The sequence below is a fragment of the Seriola aureovittata genome, chromosome 24 (assembly GCF_021018895.1).
Source record: "Seriola aureovittata isolate HTS-2021-v1 ecotype China chromosome 24, ASM2101889v1, whole genome shotgun sequence".
Classification (NCBI taxonomy): domain Eukaryota; kingdom Metazoa; phylum Chordata; class Actinopteri; order Carangiformes; family Carangidae; genus Seriola; species Seriola aureovittata.
Genome location: NC_079387.1, coordinates 3,768,442 through 3,791,954, shown reverse-complemented (window position 1 = coordinate 3,791,954; position 23,513 = coordinate 3,768,442). Strand labels below are relative to the sequence as shown.

At 41.1% G+C, this 23,513-nt stretch overlaps 1 long non-coding RNA gene and 17 other non-coding genes across 19 annotated transcripts; 11 read left to right on the top strand and 7 right to left on the bottom strand.

The window, feature by feature from the left end:
• The first annotated feature begins 329 nt into the window (after positions 1–329).
• LOC130165379 (uncharacterized) lies at positions 330–23,487 on the top strand. Of its 2 annotated transcripts, none has more exons than XR_008826786.1 (3): positions 330–599; positions 1,868–1,925; positions 22,027–23,487. It is a non-coding gene; the product is annotated as an uncharacterized LOC130165379 (long non-coding RNA). The 2 variants fall into 2 exon arrangements; XR_008826787.1 differs by lacking the exon at positions 22,027–23,487 and adding an exon at positions 17,550–17,958.
• Positions 1,424–1,496, top strand: trnam-cau (transfer RNA methionine (anticodon CAU)). The gene has a single exon. It is a non-coding gene; the product is annotated as a tRNA-Met (tRNA).
• Positions 2,084–2,156, top strand: trnam-cau (transfer RNA methionine (anticodon CAU)). Its single transcript has one exon. It is a non-coding gene; the product is annotated as a tRNA-Met (tRNA).
• trnak-cuu (transfer RNA lysine (anticodon CUU)) lies at positions 2,481–2,553 on the top strand. Its single transcript has one exon. It is a non-coding gene; the product is annotated as a tRNA-Lys (tRNA).
• trnag-gcc (transfer RNA glycine (anticodon GCC)) lies at positions 2,880–2,950 on the top strand. Its single transcript has one exon. It is a non-coding gene; the product is annotated as a tRNA-Gly (tRNA).
• trnad-guc (transfer RNA aspartic acid (anticodon GUC)) lies at positions 3,276–3,347 on the bottom strand. Its single transcript has one exon. It is a non-coding gene; the product is annotated as a tRNA-Asp (tRNA).
• Positions 4,141–4,211, bottom strand: trnag-gcc (transfer RNA glycine (anticodon GCC)). Its single transcript has one exon. It is a non-coding gene; the product is annotated as a tRNA-Gly (tRNA).
• On the bottom strand, positions 6,189–6,259 carry trnag-gcc (transfer RNA glycine (anticodon GCC)). Its single transcript has one exon. It is a non-coding gene; the product is annotated as a tRNA-Gly (tRNA).
• On the bottom strand, positions 9,252–9,322 carry trnag-gcc (transfer RNA glycine (anticodon GCC)). The gene has a single exon. It is a non-coding gene; the product is annotated as a tRNA-Gly (tRNA).
• On the top strand, positions 9,584–9,654 carry trnag-gcc (transfer RNA glycine (anticodon GCC)). The gene has a single exon. It is a non-coding gene; the product is annotated as a tRNA-Gly (tRNA).
• trnam-cau (transfer RNA methionine (anticodon CAU)) lies at positions 13,468–13,540 on the top strand. Its single transcript has one exon. It is a non-coding gene; the product is annotated as a tRNA-Met (tRNA).
• On the bottom strand, positions 14,377–14,447 carry trnag-gcc (transfer RNA glycine (anticodon GCC)). The gene has a single exon. It is a non-coding gene; the product is annotated as a tRNA-Gly (tRNA).
• Positions 14,709–14,779, top strand: trnag-gcc (transfer RNA glycine (anticodon GCC)). The gene has a single exon. It is a non-coding gene; the product is annotated as a tRNA-Gly (tRNA).
• Positions 16,313–16,383, bottom strand: trnag-gcc (transfer RNA glycine (anticodon GCC)). The gene has a single exon. It is a non-coding gene; the product is annotated as a tRNA-Gly (tRNA).
• Positions 16,645–16,715, top strand: trnag-gcc (transfer RNA glycine (anticodon GCC)). Its single transcript has one exon. It is a non-coding gene; the product is annotated as a tRNA-Gly (tRNA).
• trnam-cau (transfer RNA methionine (anticodon CAU)) lies at positions 17,988–18,060 on the top strand. The gene has a single exon. It is a non-coding gene; the product is annotated as a tRNA-Met (tRNA).
• On the bottom strand, positions 20,710–20,786 carry trnag-gcc (transfer RNA glycine (anticodon GCC)). The gene is given in 2 exon segments: positions 20,710–20,744; positions 20,751–20,786. It is a non-coding gene; the product is annotated as a tRNA-Gly (tRNA).
• Positions 20,985–21,057, top strand: trnam-cau (transfer RNA methionine (anticodon CAU)). The gene has a single exon. It is a non-coding gene; the product is annotated as a tRNA-Met (tRNA).
• Positions 23,488–23,513: the final 26 nt, after the last annotated feature.

Sequence of the window (23,513 nt, the reverse complement as noted above, 5' to 3'; positions counted from 1 at the left end):
TTATTTTCGTTATCAATAATATATTGATTATTCAGTGTTGAGTTTACTATCGTAGGACGATTAGCAAATATTTACATTTTCACATCTATATTGATTTCTAGTAATGCAACATTTCGTAAAAAAGTATTTCCTGAGCAAGTGTTTTGCACATAAAATTTAATGCTGCAAAGTTTCTCCATGAATGAGAAGATTACTATGGTACAGATGTGAAACTTCATCGATTTCACTGAAACTTTCGCGGATTGATCTGTATCTTTTTAACATCATGTGATCTTGGTTCATGTTTGAGCTTCCGCCATTGGCTGCTACTTAATTGAAGGCGCCTCAGTGCCTAGAGGTCAGCTCCTGCACGCTACGCAGCTATTACGGCAATTGTTCTCAATTCTTATGTTTTATTTTACCGAAAAAAGTTTATTTTTTAGGTTTGCGTTGAGTTATACAAAGTATCGAGTTTATCAGCAACTTTTGCTGAAGAAACGGGACACAGAGAGGACATTTACCGGCTCATGACATCTTTGCGACTTGTCTTGCGGACCATGGTTGGAGGAAAACAACCATCAGCAACAATGTCTGAAAGCAGCGACGTTTTCACTCACTAGGTGAGTTGTTATCATTCTAATACCACAATGTTTGTTAACAGTGTTGCTTTTGTGACTTTTTTCTGTTTTCCATCTGAAGCTAACGTAAGATAACCGAAGTCACGGGTTTTGCAGCTAGCTTTAAAGCTAGCTTAAAATGAATTGAGGTCACGCCATGTTTTTATTACTTAAGGCAGAGGGTGTTGTACCCTTGAAAAATGTCATGACCCAGTTTTCCAAGAGGACGAATAACGTACTATGTAACGTGCATCCAGATTATATCAATTTTGTGGACATGTAATAGAAGTTAATTCAGCGCCGAAATGTGCCGCTTCAATGCAGTGTGAAACTGAAATTAGCTGACATTAACACAGCTGTATCCAGTTTTTATATGGCCAGAGCAACCAATAAGATATAAATTAACTTGGTTAATTTGAATGTTGTATGTTTATGATTCGATAAATCGACAAGCAGAAAGTAAAGTACTTTTCAGTTATTTTTTTCTCAATTTTGGGATGAAGCGGATATGTTGGGGCATTGCCTTCCGTGCCCATGCTTAGAGCCGGACCCGAGGTAAAGGCAGTTGAAGGAAAGGTAACTTTAGGTCAGAACAGTCGTAGCAGCAGGACTCTGTCTCCCTCTGGGGGAAAATGCGTGGAATTAAAACCAAAATAGTATTTTTGCCTTTTGTGTTTGTGCTCGTGAATTGTGCTGTATTTATTTTTGTTATATTTGTTTTAATTTGAGGATATAATAGTGTATTATGTATAGTATTAGAAATCATTAAAAGGTGGCTCTATAGTTGTAGTGCCGATATAAAGACATTAGGTGCAGTACGGATGTAAGCCTCGTTGGCGCAGTAGGCAGCGCGTCAGTCTCATAATCTGAAGGTCGTGAGTTCGAGCCTCACACGGGGCATGTGTTTTGATACTGAGTGTCAAAACATGTAAATTTAGCCTGATTAAATGGTGTATACACTATTGTATTTTACTTTAAAGTGATCTTTGTATGCTGCACTGTAGGAAAATTTGTGTTCACTACTGTGCCAGTACAAGTGCCAATTAATAAATGATTCTCAATACCACATTCAATACCACAGCAAAAATTAAAACAGAAAGCAAGAGAGGCTGCTGCAAACACAATGAGCCAAGACACGCACGCACGCAGACACACACACACACACACATGCAGACACCTACATACAGTCAGTGTGCAAGTTGTCAGATCCAATGGTATGAAAATATTCAAGTTAACAAATGAAACTCACTCACCCTGATTTATGTGTACAGACCTGAAGAAGCAGTCTGCCCCACCCCCACCCCACACCCCCTCCCGTGGACAATAAAGGTAATTACGACCAATATATATATAAATTTGTGTGTTTGTGAATTGTGCAGTCTGGAATCTACGATGACGTATTATGTCTGTTATTTAAAGAAATATTCGAAGAACACAGACATACTTGTAGTGTGTATATGATGACTTCATGCGAAAGGGTGTTTTAAGCCTCGTTGGCGCAGTAGGCAGCGCGTCAGTCTCATAATCTGAAGGTCGTGAGTTCGAGCCTCACACGGGGCATGTGTTTTGAGTTTTACTGCAGTAAGTGGTGAGTAAATGGTTTATACTAGGGCTGCATGGTATGCAAATAAACCTGCATAACCTAGTCCAGTTGTTTTCGATTTAAAAAAACACCTTTAGGATACTATGACCTGGACAAATGAGAATATACACAGGCTCTATGCAAATAAAACAAAGCTATTATTTTGACAGATATTGCACTGTGCTATTGTGGTTTTAGTTGGAAGGGTCATTTTCACTGAGGAAACATTTAAAAACAAAAATTTTGCAATGTTATCTTGGAAGCAGGAGACATAAAAGTCATTCTTTTTTAGGCAACCTCAAGCCCGGCTAGCTCAGTCGGTAGAGCATGAGACTCTTAATCTCAGGGTCGTGGGTTCGAGCCCCACGTTGGGCGCATGTGTTTTTCTTTCCTCAAAAAAACTTTTTAGCATTCTATCGATATGTAGCTCCAGGTTGTTTTTTTTATTGCAATAAGATAACATCAGACTCTGGCTCTATTTTTATTTCCCGCTTCTTAGTGGTGTGTATGGTTTTGGAAAACCTGTGTTTGCCCTGTCCTCCTTGACTCCCCTGAACAGTGTGCTAATCCAAGCTGCGACTGCAGCTCCATTACAGTGTTCAACAGATTTGACATAATTGTGAAAATGCCAAGAGTTTGTGCTATGCATGTATGTTTCCACTGCATCTACTTAAGCATGCGGGGGTTAATCTTTCTTGTGAGCATTGGTGGTTCAGTGGTAGAATTCTCGCCTGCCACGCGGGAGGCCCGGGTTCGATTCCCGGCCAATGCAACATACTTTTCACATTTTGGTATTTATGTTTGAATCGGTAACACAACACATAAATAGAATGTAATTTTAATAGCCACAACACAACCGCAATACAATATCAGGATTTTTCAATTCATGGATGTATACCACAGAAGCACCTTTTACCTGACTATTTAAAGTTAAAAGATGCATATTTTTGTGCTGGAAAGTAGTTGTAATCATTTGTGTTAAACTGACCAAATATGTTTGTTCATATAATGTGTGGAGGCTTTCACAATACGAGAGTCACTTCATATATTAACTGTGTATCGAGGACTTTCATTGTTTTGAAGAAAAAACATGTGCACTCCCCGTCGGGGAATCGAACCCCGGTCTCCCGCGTGACAGGCGGGGATACTTACCACTATACTAACGAGGAGATGTTTGTTCAGGTCAGCCCCTCCCTTTTTTAATTGTTGTAGTACATGACAGCTCAGAGAATTTCTTCTTGCTTTCAAAGGGTGATGGTCTGACAAAGTCCCCACCTTCAGCCAAAATGTTTAGGCAGTGTACTGGCCTGTTCAGTGGCCCCTTTCCATGCAGTGTAGGGTACATTTGCATCTGGGCATTGGTGGTTCAGTGTTAGAATTCTTGCCTGCCACGTGGTGAGGGAGGCGATTCATGGCCAATGCAACATGCTCTTCTTGCTACCCAAAAAGATTGTGATGAGAACTCTGGGCCAGATTTTGCGCCGGCATTTTTACTGCACTGTGTAGCCGGAGCAGTTGGAAATATGTAGTCCCCTCATTAAGGTAGAGAAAGTTAGTGGACATCCAATACTTAATACAATCAAAGTAGTCTCAAGGAAACTACAAGAATCATTTGAGTTGAAAGGAAGGTGTATTTGTCAGGTTTCTCTCCGGCTAACATCGCTGCGTTACGGAGTGCCATCAGTTGTCCCCTGGTTTAAACAATGGGGCCATGGCTACATGATGGGATTTGGGATTATTGTACTTTTTGATAGCAAAATATATACATATATACACTGGGTGTATGTATGTTTTCACTGTTAGTTTCTAGAGCAGGGCCTGGTGCGCCCCAACAGCCGCGAAGCAATTCAAAGGAGAACGTAATTGTGATTGTGTTGCTGTTTGGTAGACTATGTTAAAATCATACAATCCTTACTTGACAAGGCATAAAATGTTCAAATATACAGAAACTTAAAAAGTAGCTGCATTGGCCGGGAATCGAACCCGGGCCTCCCGCGTGGCAGGCGAGAATTCTACCACTGAACCACCAATGCTTACATACAGATGTTCTTCCCCACCTGCGAGACGCTGCCCACTAAAGGGACCTCCACGTTCTGCGTCAACTGTTTGGCTTGTGTGCCTTCCAAAACCTCCTTACCAAACTTTCTTCATCAGTCAATGGCCAAATGTGCAGTGGTAAGAAGGAGGTATGGACAAGGTAGTTGGCAGTTGAAGGGTTCTGTGAGCCGCCTAAGGCCAAAGTTCTCTAGTCAATACAGTAGAAGAACCGTTAGAGCACAGCAGTGCTCCAGTACTACACATTCTGCCGGCATTTTTTCAGGTGCTTGATTCATATTTTTGTGTGAAGGACAACTTTTGTGTTCATGTTACATCATCAGATATTATTGATGTTCCTCATCTATTCACTACACACTGTAGGCCTCGTTGGCGCAGTAGGCAGCGCGTCAGTCTCATAATCTGAAGGTCATGAGTTAGTCTCACACGGGGCAATGGTTTTGTAACATACAGGTTTATGTGGAATTTCGTGAAGTCATTTAGACTTTGCATTGTGTCGATAGAGCAGTTGGAAAGGTATGGAAAAATGATGAGAGCTGCATATGTCCTACCACATGTCCATCCCACTGTCCTCAGTGATTCACCCCTCTCACTGAGAATGATGCGTCAAAACTTCTTCCTACTATACACAATTCCGTGTAATCCATGCATTTTCACTTTGTTTGGGCCTTGTTGGCACTAGGGTTGTCACGATACCAAATTTCTGTTTCGATACCGATACCAATATGTATTTCGATACTTTTCGATACTTTTTGTAAAAAATATTTCATTATATTATGTATTGCCTTAATGGGTTATTTAAATATTTAAAGAATGTAATTTAATTTTTAAAAATATATTTTTTAATGTATTTATTAACCATGGACATGTTTTAGCTCTCTGAATGCAGGCTACTGTAGGTTTACTACTGGGCTGGGAGGGGCTTTGTACTTCTTTCATTGACATTACAGTGCAGTGAACAGGTGAACAACATTATCACCTGTCGTTCTTGACTGAAGTCTCGGAACAAGTCCGCATGGTTGTCCTTTAAATGTTTCGACAGGTTTGAAGTGTTGCCTGCTTTTGCGAGACACACTTTGTAGCATCGCTTGCACTGCGGTGCTTCTGGGTTCAGTGGCTCGCCTTTATCGTTCGGTTTGAACCTGAAATATTTCCACACCGAACTTCGGGCCCCATTTTAACCACAAGTTCGGGCTTTTCTGCAGCTGCCATCTCTATCTACTGTATTTTCTTCAACCTGCTCCGTCTGTCTAAGACGCGACTTGTCGTTTCTCTCTCCTCCTCAGTCTAAACATGCGAGTGCGCGTGGGAGGCGGCTTACATCCGCTCGGGCAACTACGTCACACTCGCTGGCCTCGCTGTGCTTAAAGAGACAGGCTCCAATTTACCAATTCATTTGCATTCAATAAAATGAAATAAAAGTACCGTTTGTTTTTAAATGCTAGTATAGTACCGTTTTCAAAACTCTAGTATCGCGGTACTATACTGGTACCGGTATACCGTGCAACCCTAGTTGGCACAGCAGGCAGCACCTCAGTCTCATAATCTGACGGTGGAGAGCTTGAGCTTCACATGGGGGATGTGTCTTCTTGTATGTACAGTTTTCTTTGGAATTATGTTTAGTCATTTTTACTGCACTATGTAGCCGGAGCAGTTGGAAATATGTAGTCATCTGTACTACCCTCATTAAGGTAGAGAAAGTTAGTGGACATCTAATACTTAATACAATTATTGTACTTTTTGATAGCAAAATATATACATATATACACTGGGTGTATGTATGTCTCCACTGTTAGTTTCTAGAGCAGGGCCTGGTGCGCCCCAACAGCCCCGAAGCAATTCGAAGGAGAATGTAATTGTGATTGTGTTGCTGTTTGGTAGACTATGTTAAAATCATACAATCCTTACTTGACAAGGCATAAAACGCTCAATTATACAGAAACTTAAAAGGTAGTTGCATTGGCCGGGAATCGAACCCGGGCCTCCCGCGTGGCAGGCGAGAATTCTACCACTGAACCACCAATGCTTACATACAGACGAGTTTTTCACTGCCACGAAAAACGTGGCACAGTAAAGGGACCTCTACATTCTGCGTCAACTGTTTGGCTGGTGTCAGATGCCTTCCAAAACCTCCTTACCAAACTTTCTTCAATCAGCCAATGGCCAGATGTACAGTGGTAAGAAGGAGGCAGGGACAAGGCATCAAACTCTCTTATTATGTAAGGAAATATATAAGAATGTAGAAAAGTGTCTTTGGTAGAATTCTCGCCTGCCACGCGGGAGGCCTGGGTTCGATTCCCGGCCAATGCAACAGAGCTTTTATGGATTATTGTACATCTGCAGTAGCAAAACCTATCCTCTTTATGACTTCGTAGATCAAAATTTAATGATTTTAATATGCTAATACCACAAGCCGCAACACACACAATTACGTTCTTTTTTGAGATGCAATATGTTGTCATCACTGTTGTCTTAGCACTGTTGTCTTATCCTTGTGGTGACGTCTGAAGAAAAAAATGTGCTTTTGATCACCAGTATACTGGCTTTTCCCTGACATAATACATTTGGAAGCAGTACGGCTGCTCTGTATTATGGAGAGAAACTGCTCATGTATTCCCACTGCATTTGGGCCTCGTTGGCACAGTAGGCCGTTCAAAATGAGGACTGGGTGCGAATGTCTGATTTTAGAAAGGTACAGGGATGGTCGAACGAAAAACCTTCCCAGTCTGATGTCAGGGTAGGGTTTTTTTTTTTTTGTATATTTGACCCTTAAAGGGGACATATTATGCAAAATGCACTTTTCCATGGTTTTTTCCATTTCACATTGGACTGCTTTCTCAACGAGGGCCAGTACAATGCGGGATTTGCTACATTCTGAAGATAAAGCATGGATCAGCACCGACTGTCCGAGACCCAACTTCAAACTTGGGAGCTGTAAGTTTTTATGTTGCTTTACTGTATGTACGCACTGTTGCGTGTGTTGTTAGCATGGCAGTTAATGTGGCTAACGTTTTGCCTCGTCCACACAGCCGGGTATAGCCAGGTACAGATTGTATGCAATTCTTCCACTTGGTATCGCTATGTGACGTTGATTAGAGCCACCCTGCTAACTTTATCACACTTGAAAGGCGTTTTAGCTCGCGGCAAAGTAAAGCCGGTAAAATTCAGACTAAACAGGCTTCACAGCGATTAGCATAGGTCTCTGGGCTTGTTTGTTAGTGCTGTGAAAGTTAATATTGAGAGTCATGCCTTATGATGTCTGTTTTAACGTTTATAGTGTTGTTAATGTTTACAGATACAGTGCCTGCGGGGAATATCTAGATAAGTGCACCAGTTACAGGGAATATGTGAAAGGGGATAGTCTGTAATACACATTACTTGCGTTTTGCACATATAGTGAGCTATTTGCAGCATTTACAAGCAATTGACAACCCAATTTACACATAATTGAGTGCATTTGTTGTTATCATTTTTGCACTGCTTGCAGCTGTTGCCATAACTACACATTTGAGGAGATGTTGGTGAAACCTCTGTTTAGGCCAGCACATCAAGTGTATCTATACAGCTTCCTGCAACAAGGGATGTTGCATGCCAGACTGACCCACTGGAGACGCGTACTGTAGGCACACATTTATCCTTGAGGACTCTTCAGCCTCACATCAGAAGTACAGGTCTGTAGCCATTTGAAGTGCATCTACTTTTGATAAACCTAACAGTCATTTATCAGTCTTGGAATACTGTGCAGGTAAATGAAGCTGTGGTTACTTAGAACTTGTGAGCGTGTGTAGGCTAAGGTTTCTGTCAACATTAACATCTTTTATTTTCTCTTTACTGTACCTCCAGACTCCACCTGGCTGCCATGTCCAACAATGAAAATGCTGACCGACCACAAGCCCAAACAAAAGAAGGCGAACCACTGTTCAAGGTCCAATTTCCAAAGGCCATGAAGGGAGAATGCAGAGCTAAACCAGTTAAGACTTAGCCGACATTCTATAAGTGTTATATTATTTTATTTTTCAACCAAAAAATGTTTTTACATATGTATTAAGTATTGCACGTATAATGTTATGACAGTTCCACCAACAAGAAAATACAGTAAAGAAAATGTCAGGAGGTAGTTAGAAACAGACTTTCAGTCATTATTTTGTAAAAAAAACAACAAAAAAGTGAAAAATGTAAAGAAAATCTTTTGTGTTTTATCAAACAGGGAATGTGGTGGACCTCATATTTGAAAAAGTCTTTTTTGACCTGGGACCATACACAGAAGCTGCTTTGGCCATCCCAATCCCAGAGGACCTCACTGCACAGTTGGAGCGGCCTGAGAAGGAGGAGGTCATATCCAGCTATGTGTCCCGGTTCTATCATGGGGCAGTCTAAAACCCACGTACTGGGGCCTGTGGCGTCAGGAAATGTAAATGTGTATGTAAAATGTAAAATGGTAACAGTCACTAAAATATAAAGCTTATGAAATTCAAAAACTGAGAGACAGTGGACCTAAGGTGGGTAAGAAGTAAGCTTGGCTACATATCAAGCGCATATAACAGGTCATTTCTAACATGTAACTTATTGCATATACTGTGGAGCTTGACAACAGTGTAGTGTAGAAAACTGCACAGTTTAGTCTTTGACTAAAGATTAATGTTGCTATCAGACATGTTTATGCCGATTTAGAGCTTTTATTGTAATGCACAAAATAAATGTACTACATAAAGGAAGATGTTATGATGAGCATCTGCTCAAAACATGGAGAAAAAATAATAAAAATCAAAATTATTTACTTTGTCAGTATCTATTAAAATATCTGACTAGTACTGACATTGAACACCTGTAGCAGTCCACATACAACAAACATTTTCATAGACTGTCAAAGTATATCTAAGGAGGTATGACACATCATTCACCCCTCTCACTGAGAATGATGTGTCAAAACTTCTTCCTACTACATATGATTCCATGTAATCCTTGCATTTTCACTTTGTTAATAAAACGTTCAATTATACAGAAATTTAAAAGGTAGTTGCATTGGCCGGGAATCGAACCCGGGCCTCCCGCGTGGCAGGCGAGAATTCTACCACTGAACCACCAATGCTTACATACAGGTGTTATTCACCGCCGCGGACACGAGGCCCAGTAAAGGGACCTCTGCATTCTGCGTCAACTGTTTGGCTGGTGTCAGATGCCTTTCAAAACCTCCGTACCAAACTTTCTTCAATCAGCCAATGGCCAGATGTGCAGTGGTAAGGAGGAGGCAGGGACAAGCCATCAAACGCTGTTATTATGTAAGGAAATATAAGAATGTAGAAAAGTGTCTATCCAGTGTTTCTACTCGTGAAAAAAAATGGTCATGTGAGCATTGGTGGTTCAGTGGTAGAATTCTCGCCTGCCACGCGGGAGGCCCGGGTTCGATTCCCGGCCAATGCAACAGAGCTTTTATAGATTATTGTACATCTGCAGTAGCAAAACGTATCCAGTTTATGACTTGGTAGATAAGAGTTGAATGATTTTAATATGCTAATACCACAAGCCGCAACACACACAATTGCATTCTTTTTTGAAATGCAATATGTTGTCATTACTGTTGTCTTAGCACTGTTGTCTTATCCTTGTGGTGACGTCTGAAGAAAAAAAATGTGCTTTTGATCAACAGTATATTGGCTTTTTCCTGACATACTACATTTGGAAGCAGTACGGCTGCTCTGTATTATGGAGAGAAACTGCTCATGTATTCCCACTGCATTTGGGTGTCGTTGGCACAGTAGGCAGTTCACGATGAGTACCGGGTGTGAATGTCTGATTTTAGAAAGGTACAGGGATGGTCGAAAGAAAAAAAGCTTCCCAGTCTGATGACAGCAAAGTGTCGAGGTAGGGTTTTTTTTTTTTTTTTTTGTATATTTGACCCTTAAGCCCGTTTTCCACTGGTCAAAAACCCAGCGAATACTCACGAAGATCGGGCTTTTGATGGCAGTGGAAAAGGATTCAATCAGCATTCACACCTGGGTCAAATGACTCTGCAGTAAACACCTTACCTTACATTTCATGTCAAAAAATATGAATAAAATAAATTGGGATTAGCTAGGGCCCTTCAGGAATGCTCCCGCGTTTTGGAAACAGTGGCAGATTGCTGCCTCTTCCACAGGTACTGCTGCAGTTTGTACATACGTATCCCTGGGACGCATCTTTCTGATGATGAAGTCTGCGTAGCCATCAGCCCTGCTATCCCATATCTCCTTCCAGGTGCTCTTTGCCCAGGCTCCAAAACCAACCTGGTGGTCATCTTCTGATATGGTGGCTGCAACACCCGCTCCACTGGCCTCATAGTCGAGAACGCAACACAGATTTTCACTGGGAAGAGCACCCCTTTCTTGTCTCTTTTGCGCAGTAGGCAGTGTGTCAGTCTCATAATCTGAAGGTCATGAATTCAAGCCTCACACGGGGCAAGGGTTTTGTAACATACAGGTTTGTGTGGAGTTTCATGAAGTCATTTAGACTGTGCATTGTGTCGATGGAGCAGTTGGAAAGGTAAGGAAAAACGATGAGAGCTGCATATGTCCTACCACATGTCCTACCACGTGTCCATCCCAGTCTCATCAGTGCTTCACCCCTCTCACTGAGAATGATGTGGCAAAACTTCTTCTTACTACGCCCTCACACAGTGTTGTGTGCAGTGGTCTACAGACCTCCCAAATACAATAAGGACTTCATAAGTGACTTTTCTGATTTCTTGGCTGAAATTATGCCCAAGTATGACCGTGTCCTTATTGTTGGGGATTTTAATGTTCATGTGTGTTGTCCTGATAAGCCTATGGTGAAGGAATTTCTTAACCTCATTGACTCTTTTAATCTAGTACAGTCTGTTTCTGGTCCCACACAAGAACGTGGACACACACTCGATCTCGTTTTATCATATGGTTTGCCTGTTTTTAACTTGGAGATCTGTGACGCATTGTTTTCGGACCATATGCCTGTACTGTTTGATGTTGTTGTTGCCGGTAACACAGTTAAACCTCACGCTGCTGCTGCCCGGTGCTGTCGCGTCATTAACCCTTCCACTGCTGGTCAGTTCTCTGCCGTTTTTAATCAGAGCTGTGTCGTTCCTGAATCAATGTATAACGACACGGACGAGCTTAGTTCATGGTTTCACTCCTCCTGCCAAATTGTTTTAGACACTGTGGCTCCATTAAAAATTAGGCTGCCTAAAACTAAATGTGAACCGTGGCTAAATGACACTACTCGTGCTGTCAGACGCCAGTGACGTAGAGCTGAGCGCAAGTGGAAGAGAGACAAACTGCAAGTGTCTTTTCAAATGTTACGGGAGTGCTTGCGTAACTATCAGACAACTGTGAAAGATGCTAAAACTAAACATTTCTCTGATATTATTTTGTCAAACTGTCATAAGCCTCGTATTCTGTTTAAGACTATCGACTCCGTTCTTAATGCTCCACAGACACAGTTTTGCATATGACCCTTCAGTCTCTGTCCCCTGCTCAGCTGTCCTTGATAGGTTTGAGTCTGTGACTCTGTCAGATTTACAGGACACTGCTGGTCATTTAAAGCCCTCAGGCTCTCCTAATGATGCTGTCCCCTCTCGACTATTTAAAGAGGTTTTTCCCACTGTGGGTCCATCTGTGCTTGCAGTTATTAACAGCAGTTTGTCCTCAGGTGTAGTCCCTAAAAACTTTAAACATGCAGTAGTGCAACCTTTAATTAAAAAAACAGGTCTAGATTCTGCAGTTTTGGCAAATTATAGGCCTATTTCTAAACTGCCCTTCCTTTCAAAACTCCTCGAAAAGACAGTCTACAATCAATTAATGTCATTTCTGGAGGAGCACGATATTCTTGAGGTCTTCCAATCTGGTTTTAAATCACTGCACAGCACAGAATCGGCACTTTTAAGAGTTTTTAATGATATTCTTTTAACTTGTGATTCCGGTGAATGTGCTGTTTTTGTACTTTTAGACCTAACTGCTGCATTTGACACTGTAGACCATGACATTTTAATTTCACGTTTGGTGCAGTGGGTGGGCATTAGTGGCATAGCACTGGAGTGGTTCAGGTCGTACTTGGCAGACCGAACTTTCTGTGTGGGTCTTGGTGACTCTGTATCCTCCTCTGCTCCTCTGTCATGTGGTGTCCCGCAGGGCTCAGTCCTAGGCCCTCTTCTCTTTTCTTTGTACCTGCTAACGAAAAGAAGACAGAAGTGATTGTTTTTGGTGGCAGCTCCGAGACCCTCTGTCTAGATCTAGGTTCCTTGGCTCAACACCTAAAATCCAGCGTCACTAACTTGGGAGTTAAGTTGGACTCTGACCTCAGACTTGACAATCAGATCAAGATAGTTTTGAGGTTAAGTTTTTACCAGTTGAGGCAGCTGGCCAAAATAAAGCCAATTCTTTCAAAGCAGCACTTTGAGACAGTAATCCACGCCTTTGTCACCACACGGATGGATTATTGCAATGCACTTTATGTGGGGGTTAGTGGGTCCTCCATCAACCGTCTCCAGATGGTACAAAATGCTGCTGCACGTCTTTTAACTGGCACACACAAATATGACCACATTTCCCCCATTTTAGCCTCACTTCACTGGCTGCTAAATATAAGAATTTAGAAAAGTGTCCATGCATTGTTTCTACTCGTGAAAAAAAATGGCCATGTGAGCATCCTGTTTATGACTTGGTGGATAAGACTTGAATGATTTTAACATACTAATACCACAAGCCGCAACACACACAATTACATTCTTTTTTGAAATGCAATATGTTGTCATCACTGTTGTCTTAGCACTGTTCTCTTATCCTTGTGGTGACGTCTGAAGAAAAAAATGTGCTTTTGATCAACAGTATATTGGCTTTTCCCTGACATACTACATTTGGAAGCAGTACGGCTGCTCTGTATTATGGAGAGAAACTGCTCATGTATTCCTACTGCATTTGGGCAAGGGTTTTGTAACATACAGGTTTGTTTGGAAATTCGTGGAGTCATTTAGACTGTGCCTTGTGTCGATGGAGCAGTTGGAAAGGTAAGGAAAAACGATGAAAGCTGCATATGTCCATCCCAGTCCCCTCAGTTATTCACCCCTCTCACTTAGAAGATTGCAAATTGCTGCCTCTTCCACAGTACACATGCTGCCGGCATTTTTTCAGGTGCTTGATTCATATTTTTGTATGAAGGACAACTTTTGTGTTCATTTTACATCAACAGATGATATTGATGTTTCCCATCTATTTGCCTTGCAGTATGGCCTCGTTGGCGCAGTAGGCAGCGCGTCAGTCTCATAATCTGAAGGTCGTGAGTTCGAGCCTCACACGGGGCAATGGTTTTGTAACATACAGGTTTGTGTGGAATTTCATGAAGTCATTTAGACTGTGCATTGTGTCGATGGAGCAGTTGGAAAGGTAAGGAAAAACGATGAGAGCTGCATTTGTCCTACCACATGTCCATCCCAGTCATCTCAGTGATTCACCCCTCTCACTGAGAATGATGTGTCAAAACTTCTTCCTACTACATATGATTCCATGTAATCCATGCATTTTCACTTTGTTTGGGCCTTGTTGGCACAGCAGGCAGCACCTCAGTCTGATAATCTGAAGGTGGAGAGCTTGAGCTTCACATGGGGGATGTGTCTTCTTGTATGTACAGTTTTCTTTGGAATAATGTTTAGTCATTTTCACAGCACTGTGTAGCCAGAGCAGTTGGAAATATGTAGTCATCTGTACTACCCTCATTAAGGTAGAGAAAGTTAGTGGACATCTAATACTTAATACAACCAAAGTAGTCTCAAGGAAACTACTAGAATCATTTGAGTTGAAAGGAAGGTGTATTTGTCAGGTCTCTCTCCGGCTAACATCGCTGCGTTACGGAGTGCCATCAGTTGTCCCCCGGTTTAAACAATGGGGCCATGGCTGCACGCCGGGATTTGGGATTATTGTACTTTTTGATAGCAAAATATATACTTATATACACTGGGTGATTGTATGTCTTCACTGTTAGTTTCTAGAGCAGGGCCCGATGCCCCCCAACAGCCCCGAAGCAATGTAAAGGAGAATGTAATTGTGATTGTGTTGCTGTTTGGTAAACTATGTTAAAATCATACAATCCTTACTTGACAAGGCATAAAACGTTCAATTATACAGAAACTTAAAAGGTAGTTGCATTGGCCGGGAATCGAACCCGGGCCTCCCGCGTGGCAGGCGAGAATTCTACCACTGAACCACCAATGCTTACATACAGATGTTTTTCACCGCTGTCGAAACGTGGCACAGTAAAGGGACCTCTACATTCTGCGTCAACTGTTTGGCTGGTGTCAGATGCCTTCCAAAACCTCCTTACCAAACTTTCTTCAATCAGCCAATGGCCAGATGTACAGTGGTAAGAAGGAGGCAGGGACAAGCCATCAAACGCTGTTATTATGTAAGGAAATATAAGAATTTGGAAAAGTGTCTATGCATTGTTTCTATGCGTGAAAAAAAATTGTCACGTGAGCATTGGTGGTTCAGTGGTAGAATTCTCGCCTGCCACGCGGGAGGCCCGGGTTCGATTCCCGGCCAATGCAACAGTGCTTTTATGGATTATTGTACATCTGCAGTAGCAAAACCTATCCTGTTTATGACTTGGTAGATAAGAATATAATGATTTTAACATACTAATACCACAAGCCGCAACACACACAATTACATTCTTTTTTGAAATGCAATATGTTGTCATCACTGTTGTCTTAGCACTGTTGTTTTATCCTTGTGGTGACGTCTGAAGAAAAAAATGTGCTTTTGTTCAACAGTATATTGGCTTTTCCCTGACATACTACATTTGGAAGCAGTACGGCTGCTCTGTATTATGGAGAGAAACTGCTCATGTATTCCTACTGCATTTGGGCCTCGTTGGCACAGTAGGCCGTTCACAATGAGTACCGGGTGTGAATGTCTGATTTTAGAAAGGTACAGGGATGGTCGAAAGAAAAAAGCTTCCCAGTCTGATGACAGCAAAGTGTCGGGGTAGGGTTTTTTTTTTTTTGTATATTTGACCCTTAAGCCCGTTTTCCACTGGTCAAAAACCCAGCGAATACTCACGAAGATCTGGCTTTTGATGGCAGTGGAAAAGGATTCAATCAGCATTCACACCTGGGTCAAATGGTGTCATACTTGAGAACATACTTGAGAACACAACACAGATTTTCACTGGGAAGAGCACCCCTTTCTTGTCTCGTTGGCGCCGTAGGCAGCGCGTCAGTCCCATAATCTGAAGGTCATGAATTCAAGCTTCACACGGGGCAAGGGTTTTGTAACATACAGGTTTGTGTGGAAATTCGTGGAGTCATTTAGACTGTGCATTGTGTCGACGGAGCAGTTGGAAAGGTAAGGAAAAACGATGAAAGCTGCATATGTCCATCCCAGTCCCCTCAGTCATTCACCCCTCTCACTGAGAACGATGTGTCAAAACTTCTTCCTACTACATATGATTCCATGTAATCCATGCATTTTCACTTTGTTTGGGCCTTGTTGGCACAGCAGGCAGCACCTCAGTCTGATAATCTGAAGGTGGAGAGCTTGAGCTTCACATGGGGGATGTGTCTTCTTGTATGTACAGTTTTCTTTGGAATAATGTTTAGTCATTTTCACAGCACTGTGTAGCCAGAGCAGTTGGAAATATGTAGTCATCTGTACTACCCTCATTAAGGTAGAGAAAGTTAGTGGACATCTAATACTTAATACAACCAAAGTAGTCTCAAGGAAACTACAAGAATCATTTGAGTTGAAAGGAAGGTGTATTTGTCAGGTCTCTCTCCGGCTAACGTTACGGAGTACCATCAGTTGTCCCCCGGTTTAAACAATGGGGCCATGGCTGCACGCCGGGATTTGGGATTATTGTACTTTTTGATAGCAAAATATATACTTATATACACTGGGTGATTGTATGTCTTCACTGTTAGTTTCTAGAGCAGGGCCCGGTGCGCCCCAACAGCCCCGAAGCAATGTAAAGGAGAATGTAATTGTGATTGTGTTGCTGTTTGGTAAACTATGTTAAAATCATACAATCCTTACTTGACAAGGCATAAAACGTTCAATTATACAGAAACTTAAAAGGTAGTTGCATTGGCCGGGAATCGAACCCGGGCCTCCCGCGTGGCAGGCGAGAATTCTACCACTGAACCACCAATGCTTACATAAAGATGTTTTTCACCGCTGTCGAAATGTGACACAGTAAAGGGACCTCTACATTCTGCGTCAACTGTTTGGCTGGTGTCAGATGCCTTCCAAAACCTCCTTACCAAACTTTCTTCAATCAGCCAATGGCCAGATGTACAGTGGTAAGAAGGAGGCAGGGACAAGCCATCAAACGCTGTTATTATGTAAGGAAATATAAGAATTTGGAAAAGTGTCTATGCATTGTTTCTATGCGTGAAAAAAAATTGTCACGTGAGCATTGGTGGTTCAGTGGTAGAATTCTCGCCTGCCACGCGGGAGGCCCGGGTTCGATTCCCGGCCAATGCAACAGTGCTTTTATGGATTATTGTACATCTGCAGTAGCAAAACCTATCCTGTTTATGACTTGGTAGATAAGAATATAATGATTTTAACATACTAATACCACAAGCCGCAACACACACAATTACATTCTTTTTTGAAATGCAATATGTTGTCATCACTGTTGTCTTAGCACTGTTGTTTTATCCTTGTGGTGACGTCTGAAGAAAAAAATGTGCTTTTGTTCAACAGTATATTGGCTTTTCCCTGACATACTACATTTGGAAGCAGTACGGCTGCTCTGTATTATGGAGAGAAACTGCTCATGTATTCCTACTGCATTTGGGTGTCGTTGGCACAGTAGGCAGTTCATGATGAATACCGGGTGTGAATGTCTGATTTTAGAAAGGTACAGGGATGGTCGAAAGATAAAAGCTTCCCAGTCTGATGACAGCAAAGTGTGGGGGGGAGGATTTTTATTTATTTTTTTATTTATTTATTTATTTATTTATTTATTTTTTTTTAATATTTGACTCCTTAGCCCCTTTACCACTGGTCAAAAACCCAGCAAATACTCACAAACATTGGGCTTTTGATGGTAGTGGAAAAGGATTCAATCTGCATTCACACCTGGGTCAAATGACTCTTCAGTAGACACCTAACCTTACATTTCATGTCAAAAAATGTGAATAAAAATATGAATAAAATAAATTGGGATTAGCTAGGGCCCTTGACGAATGCTCAGCAGTTTTGGAAACCACAGGTACCAATGCAGCTTGTACATACGTGTCCCTGGGACGCATCTTTCTGATGATGATGTCTGCATAGCCATCAGCCCTGCTATCCCATATCTCCTTCCAGGTGCTCTTGGCCGAGGCTCCAAAACCAACCACGTGGTCATCTTCTGATATGGCGGCTGCAACACCCACTCCACTGGCCTCATACTTGAGAACACAACACAGATTTTCCACCTGGAAGAACACAGCTTTCTTCTGCATCCAGACCTACAATTAAAGAAAAATAGAATTCTTATGTTTATTTTAAGAATATACTAAAGAATGAATGGTTTACGGCTGTTTAGCTAAACAGTTGAAGGGTTCTGTGAGCCGCCTAAGGCCAAAGTTCTCTAGTCAATACAGTAGAAAAACCGTTAGAGCACAGCAGTGCTCCAGTACTACACATGCTACCAGCATATTTTCAGGTGCTTGATTCATGTTTTTGTGTGAAGGACAACTTTTGTGTTCATGTTACATCAATGGATGTCATCGATTTTAACCATTTATTTGCTCTGAGTTGTAGGCCTCGTTGGCGCAGTAGGCAGCGCGTCAGTCTCATAATCTGAAGGTCGTGAGTTCGAGCCTCACACGGGGCAATGGTTTTGTAACATACAGGATTGTGTGGAGCTTCATGAAGTCATTTAGACATTGTGTCGATGGAGCAGTTGGAAAGGTGAGGAAAAATTATGAAATCAGTATATGTCTTACCACATGTTCATCCCAGTCTCCTCAGTCATTCACCCCTCTCACTGAGAATGATGTGTCAAAACTTCTTCCTACTACATACAATTCCATGTAATCCATTCATTTTCACTTTGTTTGGGCCTTGTTGGCACAGCAGGCAGCACCTCAGTCTCATAATCTGAAGGTGGAGAGCTTGAGCTTCACATGGGGGATGTGTCTTCTTGTATGTACAGTTTTCTTTGGAATTATGTTTAGTCATTTTCACTGCACTGTGTATCCAGAGCAGTTGTACTACCCTCATTAAGGTAGAGAAAGTTTGTGGACATCTAGTACTTAATACAATCAAAGTAGTCTCAAGGAAACTACAAGAATCATTTGAGTTGAAAGGAAGTTGTATTCGTCAGGTCTCTCTCCGGCTAGCATCGCTGTGTTACGGAGTGCCATCAGTTGTCCCCTGGTTTAAACAATGGGGCCATGGCTGCACATTGGGATTTGGGATTATTGTACTTTTTGATAGCAAAATATATACATATATACACTGAGTGTATGTATGTCTTCACTGTTAGTTTCTAGAGTAGGGCCTGGTGCGCCCCAACAGTCGCGAAGCAATTCAAAGGAGAATGTAATTAGTGCCACGGGTGCTCAGCTCCGAGGCACTCCTCTACAGCTAGAATAGCTGAGAGGAGTGCCTCGGGGCGGAGCCCCGAGGCATCTATTAATCTTCTGTTTCGGGTTTATTATTCTTCCGCCAAATTTCGGCGCGTAACTCGTCCCGCAGCTTTGAGAAAACCCCGGTAATATATACATCAAAACGTGCGTCTTGATCCCGCAAGGGGTGCTATGACTTTTGGTGTTAAAATTCCAATTTTTCCCAAAGTTATTCCCAAAAAACTGGGAATAAATAATGCATTAGAAATGCATTGGAATTTTCTTTAGAAACCCACCTTTTTTCTACAAAATTGCACCTTTTTGCTGAGTCACCCAGCTCTCTCATACCTGCACGTAGAAATGTGATTCAAACTATAAAACCGAGGAAAACTTCTGCTCTCTCAAAAAGATAGGAACTGTTTTTACATAACATGTAAACTTTTCAAACTATGAGCACTCAAAGGAGGAGTGCAAATCACTTTTTCTTCAAAGTTAGAGTGAAAGCGTCAGTTGGCTAGAGTGCGTGAAGCAGTAAAAAATAACCTTTATTTTTATTTTTAACTCGAGCTCACGGCCAAACCGTAAAAAGGAGACAAATAATTCTTTCTGAAAATGTAGACATAGTTGTTGGGATTCATAAAATGTAACTTTGACAGGCAGGGTCTGCACAAAATTTAAACGGGGGTTCCGAGTCCGGCAGCAATACCTGTCTCACTCTCATTGACACCTAATGTAATCGTCTTTTTTTTTCAAAAGAATCTCTCTCTGTCTTCGCACTGAGCTTACTCACTCATTTTAAGGAATATCTGAATAAAATAGAGACTGTAGAAACTTCTGGCTTCAGTGTCTGGCACGGTCTTTTCAGTTTTTGAAAAGAAGTAACCGTTTTCTCATAATTTGCAGTTGTTTTGAAGCCATGTAGAAGCCAAATTCTGGGCAGATTTTCACATTGCCATGGCAATGGCAGCTCCTGACCTGTGTGCGTGCGTGCGTGCGTGCGCCTAGCAACCTTCGTTGCTTTTTTTTTTGTTTTGTTAAAAGAGTGAATGAAGTTGTGACGGTCTCCGCTGAGACAGAGGAGAGGAGAAGCTACTAGCCCTCTCTCGCTGTCACTTCTAGTCGCGTTGCTCTCCTCCCCAGTAATGTTAAATTTAGCACAGAAAAAAACTTAATAGTGGTAATTTAAATAGCGGTTCATGGGATTTATTAACCCTCAGGGGTCCCTCTGTCCTTCTTTGGACATTTTCTTCACTTTTCTTTTTTGATTTGCTGATCATTTTGGCTGTGTTACAGCTGAAGGTATGGATTTCTGCAAGAAAGTGTCTTTTTTGACATATTTTTAAAATCTAATGTCAGTTACTGTTACAGGTCTATTATACACAGGTCTATGTGGTAACACATTTTATACCCTCTGGGGTTCCTCGCGTCCAAAAAAGGACACACAAAGAAAAAGCTAAAAAATCATCATATATCAATATTTCTTTCTGCTTTTTTTGCATAAATCTCTTAAACCACTTCAGTTCTGCTCAAACCTATCAAATGTTTATTAGTTTTCAGGATTTTAACCCTTTAAATGCCAGTTTGAAGACATGTTGCCTATTGTTTTATTAAAAAAACCAACACAGAATATGAGATATTTCCCACATAATACATGATGGAGGGATGTGACAATGTTTTATATCAGAGTCTTTTATATCAAGACATTTCTCAAAACCAGAATATGATCAGGGTGACTTTTGAACACTGGAAATAAATCATGTACTCATCCCGGCAGTAGCCCCCGTGGCACTCAAAATTTCCCTGGAATTTTCTAGTTGTGATTGTGTTGCTGTTTGGTAGACTATGTTAAAATCATACAATGCTTACTTGACAAGGCATAAAATGTTCAATTATACAGAAACTTAAAGGGTAGCTGCATTGGCCGGGAATCGAACCCGGGCCTCTCGCCCCCGCGTGGCAGGCGAGAATTCTACCACTGAACCACCAATGCTTACTTCCAAATAGTTTTACAGCTGTCGACGCCACGCCGACTAAAAGGACCTCTACATTCTGCCTCAACTGTTTGGCTGGTGTCAGATGCCTTCAAAAACATCCTTACCAAACGTTCTTCAATCATGTTACATAAACTTTTGTGTTTTAAATTCAATAGATGTTACGATTTTTCCCATCTGTTCATGTAGCATTGTAGGCCTCGTTGGCGCAGTAGGCAGCGCATCAGTCTCATAATCTGAAGGTCGTGAGTTCGAGCCTCACACGGGGCATGAGTTTTGTGACATGTACATGACATGGATCCTGAGGCTCTGTGTTGGGTACTAAAGGTTCATAACTGGAGCCACATACCACCAGGAAACAAGGCTTGCAATCAGTTAATAGATTTATTTACAGATATGTTGATTTCTGGATGCTTGCCATGTTCTAAGTAACAAAGGGGATAAAAACATTAACAAAGTGTTTTACTAATACACTGTATATAACTTTCATGTTTGTCATGCTGGAAGTAGCCATTGGCCATTAGAAGATGAGTAAATGGACGTAAGGCTGTCAGTGTTTCTCCACTTTGACATATCACACTATTAATGTGGGTCTTCAATGTCATATCTATTTCTATTATAAGGTTTCCATAATAAGGACTCTGTTTATGCTCATGTGGTAGAACTTGCTAAGAGGGAGTAAATAATGTCACAACAGAGACACGAAACAGATTGTGAGATATTTCTGCAGTAATAATTTTCATTCTGGAAAGTGTCTGTGCTATTTTCTGTGAAGGGGAAACATTTAAAGAATTTACCCCTGTGTTACAGCCACCCACATCAACAAAGCCAATAAACTGGTAACCAGGCTTTCCTAAAGTCTCTACCACTATGCCCTGAAAAGAGGGCATCATCCTGGGCAGGTGAACAACTGGGTAGAATCACACCCATACCAGAAAGCCCAAATGATGAAAAATAATGCAACACTGTCTGAAATGGAAAGGATGCAAATGATATTATGCATGGGCAATTTATAAAGATTATTTTAAATGTAAGTTCAGGTTATTAGGTTTCATTTTGGACTATAATGCACTCTGAGATCATTAGTACTACTATGCATTATTGAGGAAAAAATTTAAATGAAATTTAAATGATTTAACTGTAAATAGAAAAAGTATCTTCTGATAGAGGAGACAGTTAACAGCTTGTTTCCTCTTCTGTGTAGAGATCAAATATCCATCTGTTTTGTTTTTCTTTCAGTGTGGACCATGTTTAGCTGCAGACATTTGCTATGAGTGAAACGGCACCGTACAGTCTGTGCACTACAACCTTCAAATATGACTTCTACAGATCTGTCATCATGGAACATCCAGGGAACATTCAGGATGCTAGAGGCGGAGACTAACAACAAATTACAATGGATGTGAGAAGTAGTTGTTTTCTTTCATTTATTTATTACTTTATTTTATTTTATTTTGAAACAAATGGAGTATTGCATTGTAGGATCACATGCTAACTACTGAATCCATATTTGTTTACATCTACAATATACATTTATGTCCCAATCTTAAACATTTTTAACATTTAAAACTAAAGAAATAATCAAAATTGAATAACATCTTGAAAGTGACATGTAGTGATTGCTGAATAGACAGCTGCAAAGCCACATTAACACACAATGTAAAAGATGTTGTATTACTTTATCATTTGTCAGCATCATTATTATTTATTACATTTTATTGTCAGCTGTTGTCAGCGTTTTTGTTGGTTATTTACTTTATTTGATGTACAATTAAATCACTATTGAGCAAGAGGAAAATTTCCTGTGATTATGAGCTTTTTCGCATTTTAATTCATTTTGAATTTAAATAGAGGCTGATATAACCCCCTTGCATCGATCTGAGGTAAACACTGTCTGAACTGCTTATCAGTAGATGCCAAGGCTATCCAGGAACAGTCTTGACGTTCAAGTTGAACGTTTACAGAAAGCATGACTTAGATTTCACTGTTTACTTTCTGTGGGTTCAAACTTACGTAAGCTTTGGAGTCAGACCTCAGAGTGGAACTTACCCATAGCTCACCCTCCCCTACAGGTGCATGTGATGAGTTTATGAATAGCTGTGATGTTGACATGTTGGAAGTGCTCTGACAGGTGCGTCATAACTCTTTGACACTGATTCTCGTCACTCCAGCAGCACATCAGTCATACCTGCGGTCCTGCTGTTGCTTTTAGGGTTAATATGAGAATCTGTCGCCAGAAGGCAGGCACAAAAACAAACAGGTAGATCAAAATCAGGGTGGTTATTGCTGTGTAAGATCTATATAGGGGATTTGTACAGTAATTTGTATAGAGCCTTTTGCCTCTGGCTGAATTTGACAGAACAGGCAAAACGTGCTAATCCTACATGAGGAGGTGGTGCAACTTTATCTTTGTGTCAGGACTTGTTTTGCATTGCATGTTGTCAACAATGATTGGCTTGTTAACCTGTACATCAAAGGTCATTTAAATACAGAAAATAAATGCTGAAAGTTTTGTAAAATGCAGTATACTGTATGTATAATTTGTCATGTCAACCAATAACTGGGAAATAAACGAGTAAAATACCTATGCTTAGAGCAGATTGAAGGACACACATCGATACTGTTAAGCCTATAGCCTACAGCTTACATACAGTATAGTAGCACTTCCCAAACAGTGGGGAAAGAGAAAAAATAAACACAACCCAGAGCCCCATGGTGCCTTAAAG